Here is an 11,680-nt window from a genome sequence, read left to right as displayed (position 1 = left end):
ATCTCTCCCACCTTTCCCATTCCACCTGCCCTACACAATCAAATTATAATGAAGACGTCTACTGCTATGGACTGAAGATTTGAGTTCCCTGAAATTCAAATGTTGAAATTATAACCCCCATGGTGATGATGTCAGGAGGTAGTGCCTTTGGGAGTTGATGAATGGGATAATTGCCCTTGTAAAAAGAGGGCCTTGAAAGCTGCCTGCCCCTTCTGCCATGTGAAGTTACAGTGAGAAGACAGCCAATGGAGCCAATTCTCACCAGACAAGAATATGCTGCTGTCATAACCTTGGACTTGCCAGCCTCCAGAACTGTGAGAAATAAATTCCTATTGTTTATAAGCCACCCAGTCTACGGTATTTTGTTAGAGCAGTCTGAATAGACTCAAATACTCCTCCATCTTCCTTCTGCCAGTATTTCATCAAAAAATCTAATTCTGGAAAAGAACAAAAGATATATTTGCAGCGGAGATAGCACCTCCTTTAGCTCCAGTTGTTGCCCTGCATTTGCATCTGTAGCAGCAAAAGTGCCTCAAGGGAGAACAGCTCTGAAGGGTGTCCCAGCTCCTTAGCCCCGTGTTTGTGACCCGCTGTGGATACTGTTAAACTGCCTTGCAGTTCAACTTCTCCCTGTGCCCAGTCTTGCTGCCTTCACCCCCTCACAGGTGTTGTTCCTGAGAGCTCTTCCCAGTCTGCAGGCACGTCTCTGTTTCCTGGGGGAACCCAACATAAAATGTCTTACAATAATTTTTACAATAAATGTCTTACAATAATAATTTAAATTAAAGCAGCACGGTGACCCAATGGCAGAACAATGATAGATCAGAACATATGAGGGCAGAGTTTGGTGGGATGGATCTTGAGTCAGTGCCCTTGGCTGCCCACAGACCCTAAGTGGCGCTCGGGAGTGATTCTGGGTCAGGGTTAAAGTGTGGGAGCGTTTTTGGCTGTCACAATATGTCAGGGTGGCTAGAAGCCGGAGATACTAGACATTTTCTGGTGAGAGGATGTTCTCACAACAAGAAAAACTGTTCTGAATCTTGCACAAATTTCTCACCTTCCTCTGGACATTCATGGCTGTGAAAAACCTGTCTAACTACCTTAGCGTTGAACTAATTCCAGTTGTGTGTGAACTCAAAGTTTATTTTGCGTAATTTTAAGAACTTCAGAATGTTGTTACCATGAAAATTAAGAAAAGATTGTATTTTGTTTCCAGAAATTTATTAAAAAAATTTTCAACATCAAAAAAAATAACATTGCAGATAACAGCTCATATTCAACATGAAGTGCCAACCAATGTATATATTGCATTCATCAGAGTTGTTGCCTCTATGGTGATTCTGCTTGTAGGTGAAATGACTGGCCTACTTTATGACATCTTATACTGCAGGAATACTTGAGTATTTCATATGTAAATCCAAGTTATTTTTTATTTGTAACTTTCTTTGTATTTCTTTATAATCGGTATTATATTGATTTATTTTTCAAATTTCATATGTAGTTAGATCATGTTATCTATGGATTTTATCTTAGGAAAGTAAAGGAATTACAATGAAAAAAATCACAATAATATACTTTACACTCACTAGAATGTCTAAAATAAAAAAAATAACGAACAATCTGAATGTTGGTGCAGATGTGCAGCAGCTGCAATTTGTTCACACTGATGCTGGGGTGAAAAATGGCACAAGTGCTTTGGAAAACTGGATGTTTCTTACAAAGTAAACAATACACCTACAACCCAGTAATTTTATCGTTAGGTATTTGTACAAGAGATGTAAAATGTATGTCCAAAAAATGTTGTACAAGAATATACATAGCAGCTTTATTCATAATTGTCCTAAAATGGAAACAACCTAAATATCTATTGATAGGTAAATGAACAAATTGTGTTATACTTATGCAATATAATTCTACTCAGCAATAAAAAGGAGCAAACTACTGGTACACATTCAAACATGGATGACTATCAACAATTTTCTGTTAGCAAAAGATAATTGATGCGCTTTATGTAAAGTTTTAGGACAAGGAAATCTAATCAATGTTGATTAAGAAAATCAAAACAATGGTTTCCTCTGAGTTATGGGAGATTAACTGGAAAAGATCACATGAGAACTTCCTGGGTTGAGGGAAATGTATATATTTTACAAAATTCATCAACTACGCACTTAACATTCATGAATTTTATAGGATGTAAATCACACCTCAATTTAAACAAAGAGTGTTATGAAAAAAGGGGGGAAAACCCCCAAAGATGTGGGGATATGATAGGGCTGAGAACGATTTTTCTAGGATGTAAGTTCCACCAAGCTCTATAAAGGATGAAGAAGTAATAATAGAATCAGACAAGAAGAAACCTGAGATGGGGGATAAGAGGCTCCTGCGTAGGAGGAACTTGAGACCTCAGGCAAAGCAGGTCCACGGTCACCAGCAGTAGCTGCCAGTTTCGTGCAACACACACCTGTGCCGGAGGCCCCGGTGGAAGGAGAGACGTCTCCCTGGAGGTCTGCAAAGCTTGAGAAGACAGACAGAACATAGGCCAGTCTAGACGAGACTCCCCCCACCAATATGCAGACCCTTTTGAGAAGGAGAAATAGGAGGAAAGATATGTTAGGAGGAGTGAAACAGCCTGACAGGGAGTTTAAAGTGTCTTAATTAAATTTTCCTCAAGTCCATGTTCAACACTGGAGGAGACATATAATCTTTTTTTTTTTTAAATTAATTCATTTATTTATTTTTGGCTGTGTTGGGTCTTCGTTTCTGTGCGAGGGCTTTCTCCAGTTGCGGCGAGCGGGGGCCACTCTTCATCGCGGTGCGCGGGCCTCTCACTATCGCGGCCTCTCTTGTTGCGGAGCACAGGCTCCAGACGCGCAGGCTCAGTAGTTGTGGCTCACGGGCCCAGTCGCTCCGCGGCATGTGGGATCTTCCCAGACCAGGGCTCGAACCCGTGTGCCCTGCATTGGCAGGCAGATTCTCAACCACTGCGCCACCAGGGAAGCCCCGAGACATATAATCTTAATCTATCATTTTATTATTTATTTATTTTGTTAGTGGGAAGGAGGATTTGTGAATAAGATGAATTGGTATAGAAAATAGAAAATGTATACTTTTTCACACAGTGCTTAGTCATGGAGTATAAATCATTAATTTTGTTATAGGAGAATTAAATTGAGATAATATAATTAGAGCCTTGTCTTGAATTTGACTCAGTGCCAGGAGGCAGCTTCAACGTAGCAAATAGCTTAGTTAATAAATAAGCACAGAGTATACTCTATTGAAAATCCCTGTGGGTATGAAAATCATGCAGGTCCTGCAGTTATGCTTCAAGAATGTTAGGTTCTAGCTATATCAGAAAGACAGTACTGCTTGTATTGTAGCAAGTGAGATGAGTTTCTTTAATTATTCATAATTTTTATGATGGAAAAATAAGCAAAGATAAGCACATGCCCAAGCATGGTTGTGAATGGGGAAGTCAATTTTATTCTGTATTACCACCTGATACAATACATTATTACCATTTCAGAAGAAACTATTTGTTCATAATAGAGTCCTTTTTGTTAAGCACAGAGCGTATTCCTGAGACTGCCTGTTCACTCTGTAAATGATGTTAAATACCTCTTTTGATCTTGAAGAGGACTGTATCGCCATCTATCAACCAAAATGAGTAAATCATCTTGAAAATGCTGGATTCGCAAGTGTCATCTAGTGGTTAAGGAATCTATTGCGTTTTTAACCACCAGTATTTTTGGACAACAGTGTCTGGCTCCAGGGACAAAGAGGGCAAAAACCAAAACTAAACAAACAAAAAATAGGAGACCATCCCCGTCATGACCAATTATTCAAGTTTTGCATCCCCTCCATACAATGTCTGCCTTCGTTTACTCTTTGGTATCTTCATCTAGTTGTGGGTCTTTAAGTCACTTGTCCGGAGAGTTTATAGATATTTGAAAGATGGGCTGAAAGGAGTTATGCCACCATCCGGGAACAAGAACTTGAGTGATAGGGTTTTGATTCTAGAATCTTATGGAGCTTTGGATGACCATGATGGGCTTTAAACTCCTCTAGATTGGATTGATCTCAGAGAAAATTCTGACTCCCAGATAAGATTCTCTCTCTCTTCTAGTATGAGTAAGATTTTTATACATAAAAATAGGCACCTGTAGTTGTTCCTTGGAATGTGGCCTGTCTTAGGTTCCCTGCCTAAAATTTCCTGCATCCCTGTTTTTCCCAGGAAACAACTGTACTGCATTTAAACCTTAAATCAACGCCCACTTAGAAAAAATTCAGAGAGAAGAGATTTCTTTTTTCCAAGTCTCAATCACACCCATTGACATAAGAGAAATAGAGAATGACATCAGCATCTTGGTGGCATAAGATATTCCCTTTCTCTTCTCCTTTGATTTATAACTAATTGGACATCTATAACCAAACAAAAGTGACTCTGCACAGAACACCAGGACACCTGAGATACATCCATTTTGTGCATCTGAAAGTGGGTGGGTTGGACCTCGAAGGAGACTATGAAGCCGAGGGTGTTACGGCTGCTATAGAGGCAAAGGCTGCAGTGGTGGCCTCTCTAGCCAAGGAGGTGGAAAGGTAAGTGTTTAGTGAAAATCCGTCTGGCTTCCCCGGGTGCAGCTGGAGAGACCTGTTGCTCTCCAGCAGCACCTGGATCTGTGAAGAGACCTCTGTGACCCGGAGGAGGAAAAGGAAAGGGAAGAAGGCAGACAAAGAGAATAAAAGGATCACATTTCCTGCTGTCCACCCCATGATTTCAGCAAGAGGACAACCCACAGTCCCTTGGGACTCCCTATTGGGCTCTGGACACAGCCAAAGCCCCAGGTGCTATGCATATATCTCTCCCACGCTGCCACCAGCTTCTTTTTATGCCATACTTTTTAGGGTCACTCCCAACTTTAGTTGCAAGTCAGCTCCACTAAAAGAAACCAAAAATTTGTGCTAAGAGCCAGCTTCTGGAAAACAAAAGAAAGATTTCTAATTGTCAATCTGTTGAACTGTTGAATCAAGGTAAACAAAGCCTTCCCTAAATAAGAAAGGTGTTTGCCATTTCAAATGAGATGGCAAAGGTGTATTTTAACATTTTCACACACTATGAAATTGCCCAGTAATACGGCATCACAAGAAGAAAACAATTCTTCAGCAAAGCAATTGAAAGACACAGAATGTTGCAATCTAACTGATAAAGAATTCAGATGGCTGTTTTGAAGAAATTCAACAAGGTACAAGATAACTCAGAAAGGCAATTTAATGAACTCAAGAATAAAATTAACTCTATGGAATCTGTTTCCCCAGCAGGATGCAAACTTTGATGTCTCCACTCATTAAAAAAAATTAAAAGTTGTAGTTTTATATTTACATATGGGCCTGCATAGCGGCATAGCTTAGTGGTCAGTCAATAATAGGTCAGAGTTTGTGCTTAAATAATTTAAGCTAGTAAGTTTTCCACCTTTTCACCCTTATAAGACTGGAAATGAATTAGAAAGTTCACCAACCATAAGATTCAGTTTACTTGCCTTAATTTATTCACTTTAGTTGGAATCTCAAAATTATTCTCTTCTATTAACATACTTTGTCTTCTAGAAATGGCTTATTTTTTAAAATTTAGAAATCGCTGTGGAAAAAGGCAGTCTGAATAATTATAAGGGCAAGTGTCTGTCACATTAAACTCTTATTTTCTTAGCAGTAATGATTTCTTTGGCAAAAAGGGATTGAAGCCTTCCTTGCATCAAGTTTTTATTTAATGAAAGGTGACAATAGGAAAGATGAAACTGTGAACTCCAAATCTACTAAGAGTTGTTCTAAGTGAGAAATACAACGTGGCTTTGCCTGGCGCAGTGGCTACGGGACAGGAGTGAGGGGAAGTGTGTTAGGAAGAGCTTGAGTTATGTTCCAAACCAGACAGTGTGTAGTGGTTGGTGGAGTCTAACAGATAAGGAACAGAACTATAACACTATTGTCTGTGCTACTGCATCCTATGTTTGCTTCTTAGCTCATCGCCCTGTAAGAAAGAGTGAAGTACCAAACCCCACAGAGAACTAACGGATATTTGGCTTGGGTTGGAGAAGAGATTAAAGTGGGTTGTAGGAAGTTTTGTCCTGATGGTGCTACCTCCTCACCCAGGTGCTGTCCATGTGCTTGTCCCACTAGGTACCATTGGACACTGGAAACATCACTTGACCGTGGAGCAAGATGAAAGATTTGAAAGAATTTTCCAAAGGAAGATGAAAGATTTTCCCTTGAAGTTCATCTAGGCTATAAACGAGGAGTAGAATCAATGTGAAAGAATCATATAAAAAAATCTGCTAACCAGGGAGCATATTTTAATACACATATTAATTTGTGCTGCTCATACAAATATTAATTATACAATTTTATTACAAAACAAAGTGAATAAACTGTGCTTTGATTAGTTGTCATGAGTTTGATGAACACTTTGAAATTTTGAAAATTAAAATGATTTGGGAGATAGTTTGCATTTGTAACCTATATGATAAAGGGATAGACAAAAAGCATGCAACATGAATTGTAAATGTATGGAGGGAGTTTTCTGTAGCGTGTATATTTTCTTTATGTGCGATTAAATTTAGGATCAATCAAACATTAAAAATCCTTTTATTCTTTTATTTAAACCTTAAGTCTTTGTTTTAAAATCATTGTGTCAAAATAGAGAAATCTCATGTAAACACATGCATCTATTAATAATTTACCAGATCACAAAGTTTGAAGGGAGATCAAAGGTTCAAAAATGGATTAATTATTTAATGGTTCAATTATTTAACTATTTGTTTGAAAACAGTAGTTGTGTAACCGAAAGTGGGGTCCGGCTGCTCGCTGCTCAAAAGCCAATAAACAGGCCAGGTTGGTGGAAAGGAAAGTTCGCTTTATTTCCGAGGCCTGCAACCGGGGCGGGGGGAATGTCTGTGCAAGGCCAACTCCCCCCCACTGACAATCAGGGGGCAAGAGCTTTCTTTTATAGACAGCACGAGGTGGCTACATGCAGAAACAGCACAGTCAGCTCTGACCGTCATCTTGAAATCGGTCATCGGTGGTCTGACCAGCGTCATCTTGATTGTTTTAAGTACAGTTAATCTTCAGTTCAAGGGTCGGTTTGTTTCCATTTCTTTGAGGCCAATTCTCCGAACTGTGGCAGCCTGTGTCATGGCTACAGCCTGGTCATCGTGTAGTTAACTTCTTCCACCTGGCGGGGGTTTCAGTATCTGTAAGACAGCTCAGAGGCCATGGCTCAGAATATTATCTACAGCCCTTGAGGGGGAACTAAGGGGCCTTGACTTTGCTTAATGACTACATTATTATGTGGTCTCATTTGACTGTTTTCCTTTGTTTCTGCATTTGCTCACTTCTCCGATTAAACTTATCAGAGAAGTAAGAAACTTAGTTTTTCCACAGACAAAAGATGGAGGACACAGGCAAGGACCACAGGGCCCTGCTCCATTTCAGCTGTACCTATAACTGTACCCAAAGCATATTACTCACTAAACTAATTCCACCACGTGGAATTTAATTTTCACATTTCATATTTGAATATTTAAGATCAATTATTTTGGTAACTAGAAAAATATAGGAGAATCTGTTTATAATTCCCAAATAGAGAAAAACTCGTGAGGCATAAAAGCAGTGGAAGAAACTTAAAAGAAAAAATTTAGGAAATTTACAATCATAAACAGTTCAAGTGCCACTGTCCTTAATAGTCAACAAATGGAAACAACTCAATGTCCACGTACAGTTAAAAAAACAAGTAAATTATGGCATTTCAAATAAGGAAACACAATAAGGATGCATGCATTACGACTACATGGAAAACATACATGAACTTCAGAAACGTAATATTCAGTGAGAAAAACCGGGCACTTGTTGAATGATTTGTTATGTAAGATTTAAAAAACAGCAAAGTTACTCTATGGCTTAGAAGCAGAGTTGTTACCTTTGGGGGATGGTGTCGTATCTGGACAGGTAAATGAGGGAATTCCCGGGGTGTTGGTAATATTCTTTTCTTGAGTCTTAGTGCTGGTTCCCTAGGTGTTGTTACTGAAAATTTTCATTGGGACAGGCATGTACAATTTGTGAATTTTTCTGTATTTATGTCATAATTAATAAAAATTGTGAAATAATTCCTGAACATGCAAACATTTTTGAGACCAGACAACCAAAAGCTTGCCATTAATAGAAAATGCAAAACATTTAGTCATAATTAGCAAAAGTTTAAAAATGCAGAATGCTCAATGTTAGAAAGACTAGGATGAAAAAAACATTCTCATATATTTTTGTGGAAATGGAAATCATTTCCAATCTTCTTTATAGCAATATTGATACAGGATCAATAGTCTTAAAAATCGTTACGTCCTATTATCCTGTAATTTCATTTCTAGGAAGCTTCTCAACTCCTTTCAATTAACTCAGTTTTCTGTAATTTAAATGTTACCTTCACTCCAGTTTTTTTAAACTAACATTTTTTTTCCATGTCCATACAATTGGATTATTTTTTTACACAGTTAAAACATCTATTTACATATCTGTGGGAATATGAATCTGAGGTTTTCTCTCATTTTAAAAATGATTTCCCTGGCATTTGGTCAAGCACATTGTTGCAAATAAGAATAATCTACTTCTGACCAGTTTATGCATAATATGATTATGATTGATACGATTCAAGGAATCAGAAGAAATTGTCTTACCTTCCTGAAGAACTAGAACCAAAGGGTATGAAGCCATTAAGGATTCATATATTTTTTCAATTTTTTTCTCTCTCTCTAGTCTTGGAGTTTTGTGGTCTCTCATTTCTGTGTGCTTTATGTGAAGAAGACATTCTTTTTTGTGTCTCTGAAGACTAGCTGTGCTTCAGCATGATTGTAGTCAGACACTAAGTCCAAATGAAATTAGTTCAAATAACAAACAGAGATAGGTGGGTGTTGTTGAATTCACATGAAAACTCCAGGGAGAGAAACTGAATGGTATAGGTTAGGTCATTTAGCTTCTGTGAGCAGTCAACTTATGGTCAAGGGAAAATGGTCATGGAGTATAAGCACAGCACATAGAACCTTGTAGCATCCTTGAAAGGATGAGATAGATATGAAAAAAAAATCTATTAAACTTGCTATGGCTTGAATTATCCCTAAAGGACATGTTAATGTCTTAACCCCCATTACTTCAAAATGTAACATTTTTTTGGAAATAGGGTCATTGTAGATATAATTAATTATATTCAGACACTGGAGTGGTGTGTGTCCTTAATCTAATAAAACTGGTGTCCTTCTAAGAAGAAGAAATATATGGAGTGAAATGGCCATGTGATGACAGAGGCTGAGTTTGGAGTGATGTAAGCCAAGGTATGGCAAAGATTTTCAGCAAACACCATAATCTAGAAGCTACAAGGAAGGATTCTCACCTACAGTCTTCAGAGGGAGTATGGCAGTGTTTAATTGGACTCAACATAGGAAGTGCTTCTTCAATTCCAACTGACAACCCTCTAGGGAATATTTTGGCAGACTGGTCAACCTATAATTATAAACCTATAAATATGGAAAAAAAAATTTAACACTGTGTGGTCACAATATTCTTTAGACTCTGGAGAAAATTTGTTGAGATGAAACTCTTTTGAAATGCCAAAACTGGCCCTTTTCCCATGTGCAGTTATAGAAAGCTGGCTTGATAAAATACTTTTTTCAGAACACTGACCCTGAGAGAACAAAAATATTCTTAGGAGAAAACTTGAAGTTAACTCTTATCATGTCCTTGAAGTACAAACACAGCCCACTTTGCCTGAGACTTCAGCCTTGGATTAATTAGTAGAACTTCAAGCCAAGGGAGGAAAAAAGGGAAGAAAAAGAAGCCTTTTAAAATCAAATGTGTAAATTTGACTATCCTCACTGTTATTCATAAACTGGTAAGTTTAATTGCAATGCCTGATTCATGAAATATAAAAAGATGAAACAAAGAGATCTCTGTTTGTTTGGATGTACGTATGTCTCAGTATGTGTCTTTGTCTTTGGATAATATTGCTGAGGTTAATTTGAAAATGAGCTTTATTTAATTGGCTTAAAGAAAGGTAAGTGCCTACAAATGAAACAAATCTAAATTTACCTACTTTTATCTTCTTGCAAGAGGGAAACTAAAGATGTTTGTGTTTATTAGACACATGTCTTGTGCCACTTTGAGAAAAGAAATTGTGCTTTGGGAAAATGTATGTTTTTAGAGGTTATAGAATATGTTCTTAAGTTTGCTAATCAGAGAATGCCAATATGACAAACAATTCACAACTGCTTCTTAGTTCTCACTAGAGAACAAGGGTTTTTTTTTTAAGGGTTAAAAATTATAATATGTAATTAAAACTACTAAAATGATATAGGAAACATTTCAATGTGTAATGCAAGTAGGAGATACATTGCCAGCGAGAGAAGATATAAAGACTGGAAATATTTTTGTTGAGGAAAATAATGATGACAATAATTTTGTCCTACAGTTGGCTGTTTCTGGATGGAAAAAATAAGGGACAAATTAATATGAATCCAGAAAGTGACAAAAGGGTTGTGAAAAAGGCACTTTGAGAAAAGAATTTTGTACATCATTAAGACTGAGCTCCTCATTGTCAGACTTCTGCCATTCTGATGACCTTATAGCATGGAAACGGTCTACTCCTAAATCAGGAAATTTAAAAGGAATGAACAATAGCTGTATATTTTTAAAAATCAGGGCTATGGGAAGTCCAAGATGGCCACTTGACTTTTCCTGGCTCCCTGACAAACCTCATTTTCTATTCAGTGGGTTAAAGTTTTCCCTGGCTGCAGGGCTGATGCCCTCACAATGAAAAGGAAAAGGTTAGAAAATGTGTTTCCCACTTGGAGTGTATTTTCTACAGTCTCCAGTGATCAAGACATCCACTTCACTGGACAAATCATACAAGCCTTAACAAAAACTTCATGAACTTCTTGAAATTATCACTGTCACTCTCATCCTCAATCATCAGCCAAGGTCAATGAAACTAATGGAAAAACTGGGCTCAAACAGAACAAAGATTAATTATATGGGATTAAATGAACTGCTAAATATGACTAATTTTTATGACTTGTCTGACATACTACTGGCTTCTAATCTTTGTTTTTCAGATATAAAAAAGCCCTTTTCCTCAAGCTACTCATGATTTACAACAATTTGGTAATTTACATTTGTGGTTAAAATTAAAATATTTTTCTTTTCTTGCTGTTTGGTTCCTCCAGAAATTGGAGACTCTTGGGTTCTGAGCAACCTTATCAGGTGAATGGAAAAAACTGTCTCTTGGCATGTGCAGAAATCTAGATATTCTGGTGACCCGGAAAAGAGACAAATTTGCCCAATATATATATATCACAGGCAGAATCCGAAGGCAAGCCATTGGCATGGCTTTCCTGGCCTTGAAAGGCCTTCTAAAAGTTCAGTCTGAGATTCCTAATGAAAAGTTCCAGTGCAGCCAATTTAAAAGAGCCTATATGAGCAATTACTTTTATATGAATAATCAGGCCATGTTTATTGAAACCAGACTTCTTTTGAACAAATCAGCCTTAATTTAGCTGGATTTAGTACAAATGAGGATAATCCAGAGAGAAAAATTATGTTTCAGTAGTATACGTTTGTGGATATTGAAGTTTTGTATTTACTGAGGCTTTGC

The sequence above is a fragment of the Balaenoptera physalus genome (assembly GCF_965194825.1).
Source record: "Balaenoptera physalus genome assembly, chromosome: 9".
Taxonomy (NCBI): Eukaryota; Metazoa; Chordata; class Mammalia; order Artiodactyla; family Balaenopteridae; genus Balaenoptera; species Balaenoptera physalus.
This window is presented reverse-complemented; position numbering follows the sequence as displayed.